The sequence below is a fragment of the Pelodiscus sinensis genome, chromosome 2 (assembly GCF_049634645.1).
Source record: "Pelodiscus sinensis isolate JC-2024 chromosome 2, ASM4963464v1, whole genome shotgun sequence".
NCBI lineage: Eukaryota > Metazoa > Chordata > Testudines > Trionychidae > Pelodiscus > Pelodiscus sinensis.
Window position 1 is genome coordinate 213,236,863 of NC_134712.1, and position 15,757 is coordinate 213,252,619.

Consider the following 15,757-nt stretch of genomic DNA (forward strand, 5'->3'; position numbering starts at 1 on the left):
ATGCATTCTGTAATGGCTCTGTGTGTATACGCCCATGTGTGTGATTGCTCAACCCTTTCAAAGAAAATCAGCAGCAGATCAGTTTTGTGGAAACACTGGCTACTGGTAAGAATAAGTGTAGGATACTTGGGCTGTGTCTAGACTGGCAAGTTTTTCCGGAAAATCATCTGCTTTTCTGGAAAAACTTGCCAGCTGTCTACGCTGTCCGCTTGAATTTCCGGGAAAGCACTGACGATCTCATGTAAAATCATCAGTGCTTTTCCAGAAAAACTATGCTGCTCCCGTTCGGGCAAAAGTCTTTTTCCGGAAGACTTTTGTGCAAAAGGGCCAGTGTAGACAGCATAGAACTGTTTTCCGCAAAAAAGCTCCGATCATGAAAAAGGCGATCGGGGCTTTTTTGTGGAAAACTGCGTCTAGATTGGCCACGGACGCTTTTCCGCAAAAAGTGCTTTTGCGGAAAAGCATCCTGCCAATCTAGACGTACTTTTCTGAAAATGCTTTTAACGGAAAACTTTTCCGTTAGAAGCATTTTCGGAAATTCATGCCAGTGTAGATGTAGCCTTGAAGTATAAGCACTGATGTGTATAATTTGTTCCAATTTGGAGAGCCATTTGGAGGAGCAGACCTGAGCATTTTTTGATTTCATATGAGCATCTTCTCTTCCTTTAGCGGCAAGAACAAAATGAAATCATGCTGAAAATAAAGGGAATAATACATTCATCCTTTTTCCCTCCTTGCTTCTCACAGACACTTCTGTGCCACTGTGTCTTTCATTGAAAAAAGAAGACTGTTGTCTACCATTTTTTGATTCTACCTATATTGGCTGGTCTGTAAAATACAAAAACTCAAACTCAATTCTCTGGAAACCAAGTTGCACACATGATACCTCAGAACTCTACCAGCATTATGAGAGCAGAGGTCTGGCTGGAAAACCCAGCCATGAGAGGAGGATGGGGACACAAGACATCCATATCAAGAGGCACTGTGTTAGCCTTTGCAAAACAACATGTTCGTTTGATCAAAAATGAAAATTTTTCACAGGAAAAAAAAGTTTTTCATTCAGTTGAAAACCCAATTTTCTTTAAAAAGCCAGTTGAGACAGAAAAATGTTGGCCAGCCCTATTTTGAAAAGGGGCAATATCATTGATGAGAGGACAAGACTGCAGACTTTATTATCAGTTATTCATTCAAGGCTAGATTTTCAAGAGAGCTCAGCTCATTGGTTGCTCAGCACTTAGGAGAATCAGGTCTTTGTCTTGGTGTTTAAATAGGAGCTGAATTCTTCTAAAAATTTGCCCCATTTGCATGTGCTGAGCTGTTTCGAAACCCTGGCCCTTAATATCTGTATGTGTTTATGTCACTTGATAATGTAGTTTGGACTATAATTGGAAAGAAGTTGGGGAAAATTGACATGACTTACTATGGAGCAAATTCTGAGCAAACAGACAGAAGGAAGTTCTGCGGGAATCTAGGGTGGGGACTCCATCTGCTCCACCACCATCCTACTGCCATCACCGCTAGCTAGGCAACAGAGTAGCTCTGGTGGCCACTATACAGCTACTACTACAAGCTAGGAGCATCATTACCATCTTCAGCAGCTGTACCTTCCATTTTGGGACATGGCCCAGCAATCCCAATCATACTGAATGTATGACTGGCCCTCCTCACCAACCAAATTACTCCTCCATGGAGCCCCCTGGAGCACAGATCTAGTGAGCACAAGAATTGCATGCTCTCTTGCAAAGGTGCATCCTATTCTACTGCCTCTCTCCTGCACAGAGCAACCACACTCATTTTGCTACTTAGCCAGATCTGTCAGCTAGCGGTAGGAAGAAAGGATTTGCTTCTGTCTTTAACATGTGCATTATATTTTCCAATAATTAAAAATCTAGATGTAATTCAAGAGAAAGTATGTTAAATTTCCAAAAAAGGAGTAACATTCTGACTGCTGAATAACGAAAGCGTAACACACACAAACACATCCACACCCATACACACACATACATTGCTAAAGTACAATTGATGTCATCCATGTTATGGTCAACAGTAGCCCAACAATTAGGAATGGTCTGGATGAACAGTTGTGCATAGAAATCACTCTCCATTAAGCAGTGTATGGTATACACATAAATATGTTAACTGTTTGCCATTACTCCTATATTACTCTCTGAAGTGCCTATGCCTCAGTCCTTTTCCAGCTCCTGTTACATAAAACAGGCAGAAGACTTTTTTCAGCAGGGACAGAAGAGACCTGACCAACTTCTATGCCATTTTCCACTACAAGTTTTCTGTCATGTGCCTATGCACACTACCATCCATAATCTGGCACATGTGAACTATCATGTACAGTAATATATTACATAGAATACCATTCCTCATTTATTAGCAAAATGTACACTTAGAAAACAATTCAAAAATAAAACAAAATAGAAAACATTTAATTCTCCTTTAGGAAAAGAAAAAAAAGTCTCTCAAGAATTTGACACTGCCCCGCAGAATAAAACATCCAGCAAAAAGACAGATGACACTACTACCCATGCAAAAAAAAGTGTGTGTGTTTTCCATAGGTTTAGAAAGCAAATACTCTATATACAATCCACCTTCTGCTTATATTATATTATTCTGATATCTTGTCTTTTTCTGTATCTGTTAATTCCTGGTTATTAAAAGACACACACACCGATCTAAAATCCCATTCAAACTCTGTATATTCTTTGCCCTCCTGTGATAATTTAAGCAAAGATTCAGTTACTTTTGCTGCAAAAATCAGATATATGTGTGAAACCAGCTCTGACACACTGGAATTATAAAGACTTGTTAATGGATGAGAAGAAAATGCTCTTGTCGTTAGGGATGTGAACGACTAGTCAACACACAAGTTGACTAGTTGCATTCCTCCCACCCCCCCCGATAGAGGCAGCAAGGTGGGGGAAACAGGTGAGGGTGCTTGAAAGTGCCAGGGCTGCCTGGAGCCCAGAGTCAGCTGGGGACTCTCCCGCTCACCCTGGGCTCCGTGCAGCACTGCCGCTTTGAAATGCCACAAGGAGCACAGGGCCAGCAGTGGACTGCTTGAGTCCCCTGCTGGCCCCATGCTCCCTGAAGCACTTTCACCTTTGAAGTGTAGCAACAGCCCTGTTGCTACACTTCAAAGGCAGAGGCACCCTTATTGACTAATCAAAATGTATTTCCCTACTTGTCATATAAAGAAAGTTCTGAAACTTCCTGCAATTGCTGTTGTCATCTGTTACAGATAGCTCTGAATGTGTGTGTGTTGCTTTTAGGGCCTAGTAGAATAAGTCTTTCCACTGACTTCAGTGGGCTTTGGATCAGACTCTTTGGTTGTGAGAGGAGAGATCAGAGAAAGAATTACCGGATGCACACCTTTGATATTTGAAGAAGACCAAATTAGAAAGTGTGCTTCTCTCAAAGAGATGGATATAGAGATGTCAATCAGTGCTTGCTACTGTGAACAATTGTGTTTTCTGTAGTGAAATAAATAAGTGTATCCTTAAAATCAGATAGAGAGACTAAGCCACCATCTATTCCAACTGAATGCAGAAGATAGTAATGGTCATCACTGACCAGAGCAACCCAGAAACAAATAGTTTCTATAGTAGTAAGGGGCATTATGTCTTTTCTTAGTGGAGTTATTGCATACTATTGTGAGGGATGAAGAGGAGTATTAGGGGATGTTTCACTCAGGCCTTGAGCTCATCATGAGAACATTCCCACCCCTCAGAACTCCTGGGAATGACCCATTAATAGCACCCCTGGACACGCACACTGCTGTTTCTGTAATCAGAGTCAGATTCAAGATTTTTTCACTCTCCCCTTATTGTCAGTCGCAGCTACCCACTTCTCTATGGCATTAAGAGGAAGAATATTTTACTGATTTGTCCCATAAAAATTAATTAACCTTTTGTACTGGGTGACAGTCCTACTAGAGACAATCCATTTAAATAGTTCAAGTCCACATGTGTCTGGCTAGGGTGTGACTTGATCAGAAATGCTATTGCAAGGCAAGCTTCTAGTGGAAGGCCCTGCAAATTTAGAAGGTGCCTTGCTCACACACACTCTGTTGTGTTCACAAGCAAAATGTCCACCAGAGCTGGGTGACGATTTGTGGTAGAATGATTTCAAAGATTAGTCGGCAGCACAGTGTGTGTTAGAACAAATCAGGAGTTGTACCATTTAATATTTAGCACAATGTTTTAGTTGTACCATTTAATATTTGCCATTAGGTGGTGCTCCTGCAGTTCATATAAAAACCTAGAGAGAATGAAATTTGCTGCCACAAAAATGATTTTAAGGACACTTTTAAAAAATAGAAAATCCAGAAAAAACAATATAAAGCTTAAACACCTCACAGCTCATATGCTTAAAGATAAATGCAAAGCAGTCTTGGGGTATGTCTACACTACCCCCCTAGTTCGAACTGGGGGGGGAGGGGTAATGTAGTCATACGGAGTTGCAAATGAAGCCTGGGATTTGAATTTCCCGGGCTTCATTTGCATAAAGCTGGCCGGCGCCATTTTTAAATGCCGGCTAGTTCGGACCCCGTGCCGCGCGGCTACACGCGGCACTGACTAGCTAGTTCGGATTAGGCTTCCTATCCGAACTAGCTGTACAGCGCTAGTTCGAACTAACTTAGTTAATTAGTTAATTCGAACTAAGCTAATTCGAACTAACGCGTCTAGAACTAAAAACTAGTTCGAATTAGCGTTTTGCTAATTCGAACTAGCATGTCCACATTAAGTGGACCCTGAACATGGCTTAAGGATAGCCGGAAGCAGCACCGGCAGGGCATCAGAGGAGGACTTAGAGCGTGGAGATGCTGTCTCAGGCTAGCCGAGGGCTGTGCTTAAAGGGTCCTGCCCCCACCCCGGACAGACAGTTCTCAGGGGTGCCCTGCTTGAAAACCAGTCCTGGCTTGGAGTGCCCGGAGTGCCCACACTGGGCACATCACAGCACTCGGCCATCAGCCCGGCTGCACTTGCCGCAGGCTGCCATCTGGGGAGAGAGGGCAATCGGGGGGCTGCAGGAGAGCTTCCACCCTCAGAAGCCCGCAGAGCCAGCCCAGTCCTCCCCATCAGGGGCTCGTACCCCATTCCTCCCTCACCTCCTTCCACTTACCCTTCCCTAGCCCCCCTTCCTGATGTACAAAATAAAGGACAATTGTGTTCAAAAATGGAATCTGTCTTTATTGAACAAAACTGGGGGAGACTGGGAAAAGGAGGTGGGAGAGGGGAAGAGAAAGGCTGCGAGAGGGGAGGGCAACTACAATGATCAGGGGTTGGGAACAGGTCCCATATGAAGAGAGGCTAAAGAGACTGGGACTTCTCAGCTTAGAAAAGAGGAGACGGAGGGGGGACAGGATAGAGGTCTCTAAAAGCAGGAGTTGGGTGGAGACGGTGCGTACAGAAAAGTTCTTCATTAGTTCCCATAAATAAGGACTAGAGGACACCAAAGGAAAGGAATGGGTAGCAGGCTTCAAACTAGTAACAGAAAGTTGTTGTTCACAAAGAGTCAACCTGTGGAACTCCTTGCTGCAGGAGGCTGTGAAGGCTACAACTAGAACAGAGTTTAAAGGGAAGTGAGATCAAGTCATGGAGGTTGGGTCCATGGAGTGGCATTAGCCAGGAGGTAGGAGTGGTGTCCCTGCCCAAGGTTTGTGGAAGGCTGGAGAGGGATGGCACGAGACAAATGGCTTGGTCACTGTCTTCGGTCCATCCCCTCCAGGGTCCCTAGGGTTGGCTGCTGTTGGCAGACAGGCTACTGGGCTAGATGGACCTTTGGTCTGACCCAGGACGGCCATTGTAAGCTCAGGGCTCAGGGTCGGGGGTCTCAGTGGACCCCCTTGATTCTCTTGCACACCTGCTCCTGGGTGGCCAGGCTGGCAGCTCTCCTGCCCAAGCCGGCCACTTTCCTGTGCCTAGTGCGGAGATCGTGGAGGAGGTCCACGATATCCGCACTAGCCCAGGCGGGTGCCCGCCTCTTGCGGTCCCGGGCAAGCTCCCGGGAGCCGCCAGCCTGGTCCCGGGAAGAGGGGGAGGGCTGGGGGGCATCGGGTGGCTGGCTCGAGCCGTGCCAGGTGCAGGGTCTGCTGGCTGGGTGCTGGCAGGCTTGCACCTGGCACGGCACCGTAGCCAGCCCATGCCCCTTTAAGGGGGCCGGGGCCGGGGCCGGGAGGGGGCAGATGAGTTTCCCTGGTGTTGGCCAGAGTGGCCACCAGGGAAACCTGGGGAGGGCTAGCCTCCCACTAGTTCGAATTAAGGGTCTACACAGCCCTTAATTCGAACTAGCTAGTTCGAACTAGGCTTAATCCTCGTAAAATGAGGTTTACCTAGTTCGAACTAAGCTCTCCGCTAGTTCGAATTAAGTTTGAACTAGCGGAGCGGTAGTGTAGCGCCTATCAAAGTTAGTTCGAACTAACGTCCGTTAGTTCGAACTAACTCTGTAGTGTAGACATACCCTCAGAGATACAGTCCCTATAAATATGCATGTGCTAGAGACAAAAAAGAAGAACTGGTACCAGTAGTCACAGGCAATGGCTCCATGGGTGCTACAGGGCTCAAGCATCCACTGAAAAAAAGTGGGGATGGGGTAGAGTGTTCAGCACCTGCAGGGCCTGATTAATCTTTTGTGGACCCCAGGACCCAGACCAAGGCCCCACCTCCACTCTGCTCATGCTCTGCCCCAAGGCTCTGCTCCCACTCAGCCTCTTCCACATAAGATCCTGACTCCTTTTGCCCCTCGCCCCCGCCCCAAAGGCATCACTGCTGCGTGTATGAATGGAGTCGGAGAGGAGAAGAGCATCTACCAACAGTAGGGTTGCCAGATGGTTTCAACAAAAATACCAGACACACTTGACATTACAGCAAAATCTACATTACATCTTATTTAGAAAACACCGGACATTTATATTTTCTCATTTATTTTTTCTCAATTTGTTTCCCGAACAGAAAGCTCAAATACTGGACTGTCCGGTTCAAAACCGGACACCTGGCAACCCTAACCAACAAAAACAAAAGTTAGCATCTGTGAGCACTGTCCAACTCCCACTGACAGAAACAAATAAAGCCCATCTGTCTGTAGTATGTTTTAAGTGATCTGCTGCGTAATAGAAATAATAGGCCTGACTAATTTTACCGAGCTGTTGGTATCAAGATGCTGGGAAGTAAAATGGCTCTGTCTGGAAGTACCTGCACTTCTCCAGTAATACAAAGGAGATTGTTCTTGTGCCATGTTGTACATGAATAGTTTTTGAATGGTAAATTGTGCAACCTTGTTGAATATGTGTTACATATTATTAACAATGAGGTAAATTGTTAGCATGGTGCATAGCTTCTAAATTGTGCAGCTCCTAATGACATCAATTAGTTGCATGGTCAAATCTTTGCCAGTTTCTAAACTTTAACTCCAGATTACAATCTGTCCAGAAATTTTTGCAGTATTAGCAGTGTGTGAATAATGGATTTTTCTGTTCTGTAATTCTGGGGCAGGCAAAGAGGGAGAGAGGGAAGTTTCAAGTTTAACCAAAAAACGGAGGTGGGATGTTTGGTTTTTTAATTTTCAGCAAACAGTTAAAAAAAATTATTTGTAGGCCTACCCAAAATGAAACATTTCAGTTTGATTTCAAGCATTTTTAAAATATGTTGATTAATTTCATTAAAAACCCCAGCGCCCCTAGATAAATTAATCCAGTCTTGAGAAGAAAGTGAATGACTTCCTCACTTATAACAATAGGAAGAACCTGGGAATAAAGAAATCAAGAAAGCAAGTAAGGAGTTAAATACCAAAGGGGATTTAATACTACACATAAAAAATTAAACAAGGATTCATTAATCATATCATGTAAACAAAATGCTCAGGGAAGTCTTGTCCCACCTTAAAAGATAATATACATACCACACTCTCTAAGCTCTTTGCTCAGATTTCCAAAGCAAAACATACAACTTCAAAACACAGTGGGTCAGATGAGTTAGGCCACAAATGTAATCTAAATAAAAAGTTAATGGAGCAGTTCTGGAGGGAAAGAAACTGGTAAATAGAGTGCCTAAAAATTATAGTATGTTGTAATCAATCATTACAAACATGGTATTATTTACACAACTATCACCTAGTGCAAAAGCTCAGAATTGTATTTGTCAATATAAATATTTAGTGTCTCCTGCACTCCTAAATAAATAGCCATTGTATTATAATAGCCTTGTTACCATTTATAACTGATGATTCTCTTTTGTCCTGAGTCAAAATGTAATAGTTCTTGACTGAAAAAAGAAAATATATTGGCATCACTGTGTATAATTTTACATGCTTCCCTATATACACAAAACACATTTCTCCACTGGGCTAAAGAAAGTTCGAACTAGCGGGGTAATGTAGGCATACCACACTTGCAAATGAAGCCCGGGATTTGAATTTCCCGGGCTTCATTTGCATAAGCGGGGCTCCGCCATTTTTAAATCCCCGCTCGTTCGAACCCCGTGCCTCGTGGCTACACGTGGCACGAACTAGGTAGTTCGAACTAGGCTTCCTATCCCGGGCTTCATTTGCAAGTGCAGTATGCCTACATTACCCTCCTAGTTCGAACTAGGAGGGTAGTGTAGACATACCCCTACATTTTGTTCTGTTGTCCAGAATTTAAACTTTCGTTTTCAAAGAATGAAGCTTGTGGCCCTTCTAGGCCTTATATTAGGGCTGCTGACAGGGTGGGGGCAAAGAAGATAGTTGCCCTGCGGCCCTTGCAATTGAGAAAAATCCAGGGGTCTGCTGCTACCATGGCAGCCACAGCAGCCAGAACCTAGGGACCCTTTAAATCATAGCCAGAGCCCCCCGCAGCACTGTCTGTGAGGCACTGAGGACTGGCTCTCCCTAACCCTCCCATATTGCTCGAGGCCTTGTCCCTTCAGAGGGCCCCAGAGCCCTTCTCAACTGCTCAAGACCCAGCAAAATCTATCACCAGCCCTGCCCTGTATCGACTAGGAGGAAAAAGTCATTTCTCTGACATGTCATAGAATCATAGAACACTAAAACTGGAAGGGACCATCCCTGATAGATGTCTATTCAACCTGCTCCTGAATATCTCCAGTGATGGAGATTCCACAACCTCCAGGGGCCAGGGGAGAGCAGGTAGCTCCATGGATCTGGTATTCATGGGGAGCCAGCTTAAAAGCTGGCTTAAAAGCTGGCTCCCCACAGCACTGGATCCCACTCCCTCCCCTTGCTGTCTCTGATATAGCTACCTGATCTCCCTCCTCCCCCTTCCCCACCCTAGTTTTTTAACGACTCCCCTCACAGACCAGCTCCTGTCTGCCACCCAGTGCAGTTGCCAAAAAGGAATTTGATTGCAAATTTCAATATATGTGGTGTGTGTAGAGCCTGGAAATGTTCTATGAACCCACATGCTATTTGTTGAACATGTGAACAGACACACAATGCTTTTGAATAATTCAATTAAAAATGCAAAGTCATCACTTAACTTTCCAGAGCAGCATTTCCCAAATTATGGGCCGTGGCCCGGTACCGGGCTGCAGGAAAAAAATACCGGGCCACACGGTGGCTGCCAGGAGGGGAGTGGGGCAGGCTGGGAGGAGTTGTGTGTGTGGAGGGTGGGGGAACCGGCCACCGGGAAGCAGGGTTGGGGGCAGCAGGGCTGTCCAGTGGAGATGGGGAGGCGGGCGGGCAGCCGGCAGAAGCAGGGCTGCCCGGGGGGCTGGCCAGGGGAGATCGGGAGGAGGAGGATGGGAGGACCAGCTGCTGGAAGCAGGGCTGGACAGAGGCAGCGGGGCTGGCCAGGGGAGATCGGGAGGAGAAGCAGGGGAGAATTGGCCGGCTGGGAGGAGGCCAGGGGGAGCGGGGCTGGTCGGGGGAGATCGGGGGGGGGGCGACCGGCCAGCAGAAGCAGGGCTGGCCAGGGGACGGGGGGGGGGGGGGGGGAGGGCTGGACGGTGGAGTTCGAGAGGAGGAGGTTGGGAGAACCAGCCGCCAGAAGCAGGGCTGGATGGGGGCAGTGGAGCTGGCCAGGGGAGATCAGGAGGAGAAGCGGGGGAGAACCAGCCGGCTGGGAGGGGGTCAGGAGGAGCAGGGCTTTTGGGGGGGGGTCATTGGGGGGAGTGGGGCTGGCTGGGGGAGATCAGTGGGGGGTGGGGAGGGAACCAGCTGCCAGAAGCAGGGCTGGATGGGGGAGATTGGGAGAAGCTGTGGGGGGGAGCGAATCGGCCGGTGGTAAGCGGGAGTGACCCGGGCACACAAGTGAGTCCAGCCCTGGGGATTCCATTTTGCACCCCCCCCCCCCATATCCTCCCTTGAGTAGTTGCAAACTGCCTGGCAGGTAGACACACTCAGACAGCATGAGCACATCTAACAGCCAGGCAGTTCGCTGTTATGGACTGATACACCTAATAATAATAAAACGTACCTAATTAGAAAATACCAGACATTTTATATGTCCAGTATTTTCTCAATTTGTTTCCAGGACAGAACCCTCAAATACCGGACTGTCCAGTACAAAACCAGACACCTGGCAACCCTACCCCTCCTTGCACCCTCCCTCCTAGCCAGGTACCCTACCCCCAATCCGCTCCTGCTCCCGCCTCCTGGAGTGCCCGTGTGGCACTGGATCCCCCAAGCCCTGACTCAGGCTGCATGGAGGATTCAGCCGGGTGAAACACTGAAAATGTATTCATTTTTCATTCTTTTTTTTATATGCCTTTATATTTTTGGGCTGCAAAAAACAGTACTGAAAAAAAAAACGGGTTCCAACTAAAGTAAAAAGTTTGGGAAACCCTGGTCTAGCCAGCTTTCTATCCATCTTACAGTCCATTTATCCAATCCATATTCCCTTAACTTGCTGGCAAGAATATTGTGGGTGACCGTCTCAAAAGCTTTGCTAAACCTGCACTGGGGGCTTTGGGAGGACCAGAAACAACTTATTTGAATATCCACCATTTGCTTAATGAATATGCAAATATGCAAATAAATGTTACCGGTTCCCCAAAAGCTAGTGAATGGATTTACTGGTCCCCGAGTCAAAAAGTTTGGGAACCCCTGTTCCAGAGAACAGAAACCCAACATGTATTGTAGCAGGTAAGGGAGAGTAATTTGGGAAATGAAACTAACGCCCACACAATTACAGTTAAACCCAGCAAAGGCATGTTTGAAAGAATGTGTTGAATTCTTTAGTTCCTTTAAATGAGCATAAATCCTGTTGTGTAATGACAAGTTTGCTTAAAATGATTCCTCATCATGTGATCTCAGCAGTTTACACAGATTAAATAAGGTTGGGCCAGGTCTCAACTTGAATGCTTGATTCTACTGGCACAGAACAGGATGACTCAGGAAGGGCTAAGACATGATCTGTAGCCCACCTTCCTACTGCTCCAAAATAGCATGGGCTTCCCCTGGGATCTGCTGCCTATGGGCCAGTGTCTATTTACATTACTGGGTTTGCAGACTATGCCCCCTTAGACCCACAGACCACTGGGCAGCATGTTAGCCTCTTTTCAGCTTGGCAGCCTAGCACCAAAAGAAGGGTCGGGGAAGTTTCCTGCCCAACTTGTGTGTTATGAGCTATTAGTTTTTACAACATCCAAAGGGAGTAAAAAAAAATAAAAAGCAGATACTGTTAGTCCATGGCAGACCCTGCCCACTAGCTTTTGTGAGGCCAATATGGCCAGCTAGGGATGCTTACTGAGTAAAGGTTAATTGGTTCTCCAAAGGCAGAGGGCTTCTCCAGCACAGCTGGGCCCCATGCGAGGTCAACGGTCTGCAGCCTGCTGCACAAAACTGGCTGCTGGGGTCAGGACCTGGAAGCTCCACCCCGCCCAGGAGCCTGTCTATTGGATTAATCGGTTAAACATTTAACTGATTAGCCCAGATTTTACATCCATAATGGCCAGCCAATGTAGTAGTCTAGCCCATCAAGGGGCTCTAGCCTGCAACACCAGCACTGTGTTGTCTCCCACAAACATAAAGCAACAACTTCTCAATATCAAAGCAGCAACAACAACAAAAACACATGGCAAAAACAAAATCACAATTAAAAATCCAACACCTTTTTTTTGGAACCCAGTAGAAGTAGCCCAGAATTCAGCACGTTAACAAGGGGATAGCTCATAATGATATTTTATTAAAGTCTGCTGTGGAAACAACCTTCAGCAGTTTAAAACATTTAATTCTTACTTGCTGTGACATTTTTAAAATGCCTTTACATTAAACCATCACCGTTATTGCCAAACACAGAAACTACACATTTAAAAGGAAACAATATGAACGGAGGGGAGAGGGAGGGGGGAGAAAACGTGTTAAAAGTCTTTAAAAACATTAACAAACAAAATCGTGAAGCCATCTCATTTCTTAAACAAGAGAGTTACAGCCGTGTAATACAAACTAGAGATGTGAATGGTTAATCAGTTAACCGGTTAGCGAGTCAGCATCACTCTTACCAGGTAATGTTTAACAGTAACAGTTAACCTGCAGACCCTGGAGCAGCCCTCCCATCTACCACAGGTAGGGTGCTGCTCCAGCCCAGAGGGGCCCACCATAAGCAAGGGTTCTCCAAAGCAGCCCTCTCACAGAGGGCCCTCTTCTCTCCACCCACCTCCATTTAAGTGGTTAACAATGGCTGCATCTAGACTGGCAAGTTTTTCCACAAAAGCAGTTGCTTTTGTGGAAAAACTTGCCAGCTGTCTACACTGGCCGCTTTGAATTTGCGCAAGAACACTGACGATCTAATGTAAGATTGTCAGTGTTCTTCTGCAAATACAATGACTCTTCGGGAAAAAGCCCTCTTGCGTAAATGCTTTTGCGCAAGAGGGCCAGTATAGACAGCTGAGAACCGTTTTGTGCAAAAAAGCCCCGATGGCAAAAATGGCGATCAGGGCTTTCTTGCGCAAAACTGCGTCTAGATTAACACGGACGCTTTTCCGCAAAAAGTGCTTTTGCGCAAAAGCGTCCGTGCCAATCTAGACGCTCTTTTCCACAAATGCTTTTAACAGAAAACTTTTCCGTTAAAAGCATTTGCAGAAAATCATGCCAGTCTAGATGTAGCCAACATTTAGAGCCATTAACTGATAAAACAGGATCCCTAAAACAAGGTGAATATATCTAAAGATGTTAAAACAATTTTTGTTTCAAAATAGATAATTGTAGCAGCTTGCACTCAAAGGCTCCAAGTTTTCATAGAAATGAAAGGGACTTTGCTTAGGAAGAAAAATACCAAATACACATCTACAAATTGGAAATTAACTAGTGAAAGGGACTGGGAGCCTTATAGTCGATCACAAACTGAACATGAGACAACAATGTGATGCACTTGCAAAAAAGATTAATATTCACAGGAGTAATATTCACAGGTAAGAAAAGGAAGGGAATTGTTCCATTCTACTCTGCATTGGTGGGCCTCCACTGGAGTGCTGGATCCAATTCTGGGTACCACATTTTGGGAAAGATCTTTGCAGGTAGGGTTACCAGGTAGCTTCAGAAAAAATACTGGACACACTTGATGGGAGTGGGGGGAAGGGACTGGCCAGGAGGGGAGTGGGGCTGGCAGGAAGGAGGGGGGAAGGAGGAGGAAGCAGCGCTGGCAGGGGTGGGGGTTGGGGGAAGCGGGGCTGGCCGGGGGGAGGAGCATCAGACGGCAGGAAGCGGGACTGACTCAGGCACATGCAGATCCCAGGGCGCTGCCTGTCCTGCGCACGGTCCCAGCGAAGCATGAGCGAGTCCAGCTGCGGCTCCACAACAGGCTTGAACAGTGCTCAGGAGCACAGACAGGGCTTCTCTACCTCCCCAAGGCATCACTCCTACTCCAGATGCAACCAGAGGCTCCCAGCACTGATCACACCCCGCCTCCATTGCACGTGTCCGGTATTTTCTGAATTTTTTTACTGGACAGAGGGCCCCAAAACCGGTCTGTCCGGTTGAATATCAGACACCTGTCAACCCTATTTGCAGGGAGATTGTGCGTGTATTCCCTGGCATGCTAAGGCAGTACCTTATCTATGACCTTTCCCTGCCTCGCACCCTTTTGCCTTCAACTTCCAATTGGTTTGAGAATTCCTTCCTCTCGCTCTGAGACTTTAATTGTCAAGCTGAGAAATACCAAAGTCAGTTCTGTCTTCAGCCTCTCCCTCCCCTGAGTGATGTACCTTGGAACTGGCGGTGTGGAGCAAGCGAGAGCCCTATCGTTCCACTTTCCCCAGCCGCTGCTGATGCATGTGTGTGGGTGGGGGGATCCAAGTCTAGTCCCCCAGGCCACGTCCCTCAGGGAAGGGGATTTGAGGAAAGAGGCTGGGCAGAGGCGGAGCAGGAGTGAGGAAGAAGCAGTGAGGGGGTGGAGCAGAGCAGGGCTGGGAAGAGGTGGAGAAGGAGCAAAGAAGGAGCAAGCCAGGGGTGGGGTGAAGGTGGGGCTAGGGCCAAAGGGGGATTTGTCCCAGCCATCCCTGAGACTAGGATGTCACAAGGAGTCATGTAGGGCACAGGCAACTGGTGCCTGTGAGGGGAGGGGCTGCAAGGAGGGCCATCGAGAAGAACAGGGGGGGGCATGAGTTAGCACCCCATTTAGCAATCAAAATCTTAGCGGGGGTACAGGAGGCCAGTGCATCTCCTGGAGCTACCACGAGTCACCTATGCACAGTGGTGTGGTCACATAGTCGGTACACTTCCTCCTACCCCCGCATTCCTCCTCGGTAGTCACCCTTGCCCATATCTCTAGCCCAATGGTAACCAACCAGTAGAACAGGATCTACCAGTAGATCTTGGATCCTCTGACAGGTGATCCTTACTGGTTTGGCCAGAAAGCTATCAAGCGCTGGCATTTCAGTTTCTCCTCCCCCCACTGTCATGTTGCTCCTGCCCTCTGTCCCCCAGGAGCCACCTGCCTGCTGTGCATGGTCTGGGAGGAAGAAGACAGGGGTGCTTATGTCAGGGTGTCCCTCCTCCCCTCACCTCAGTATCCTATCTCCACACAGAGAAGGGGATGGAGGGAGCTTGGCAATGCAAATCTCTATCACTCTCACACACTGCGTGTCTCTGTCACACACACACATGCTGTCCTTCACTCTTATCTCCTAACCCAACACATATGTGGGGAGTTGTTCCTTCTGTTACTGCTTACAAAGTGTGTTGTTTGTGGTTTTAGACTGGTCTGTGAATTTCATCATTTTCGTTTCTTTCTTATGATTAAGATTAATTCTTTGAGTAGTGAGTTCTAATATGCTTAATCTGTAGTGGCTGGAAGAATTATCCCTTTGGTAATTGCTGCTCCTGGAAGTGGCTGGCATATCCCCACAGCTCCTGAGAGAGGCAGAGCAGCAGGTCTCCACATGCTGTCCTTGCCTGCAGACACCACTCCTGCCCCTCCCATTGATCAGTAAAAGGGAACCGTGGCCAGTAGAAGCTGTGGGCTCAGTGCCTGTAGATGAGGGGCAGCACGTTGCACCATGGAGCAGTTGCTGTACATGCCAGCTGCTTTCAGGAGTGGCACAGGGCCAGAGCAGGAGTAAGCCTGCCTTAATCCAACTGCACCACCACCCAGAAGCTGTCTCAGTTAAACAGTGCCCAGCCAGACCCTGCTTCCTGAACCTCTCCCTGTCCCAGCCCTGAACCTCCTCCTACACCCAACCTCCTGCCCCAGACATGTGTCCCTCTGCACTTAAACTTATTCCCAGAGCTTGCACCCTGAAACCCCTCCTGGACACCCAGTCCCCTGCCCTGGGCTAAACCCAGAGCTCCTCTCACACTCCAAACGCCTTGGCCC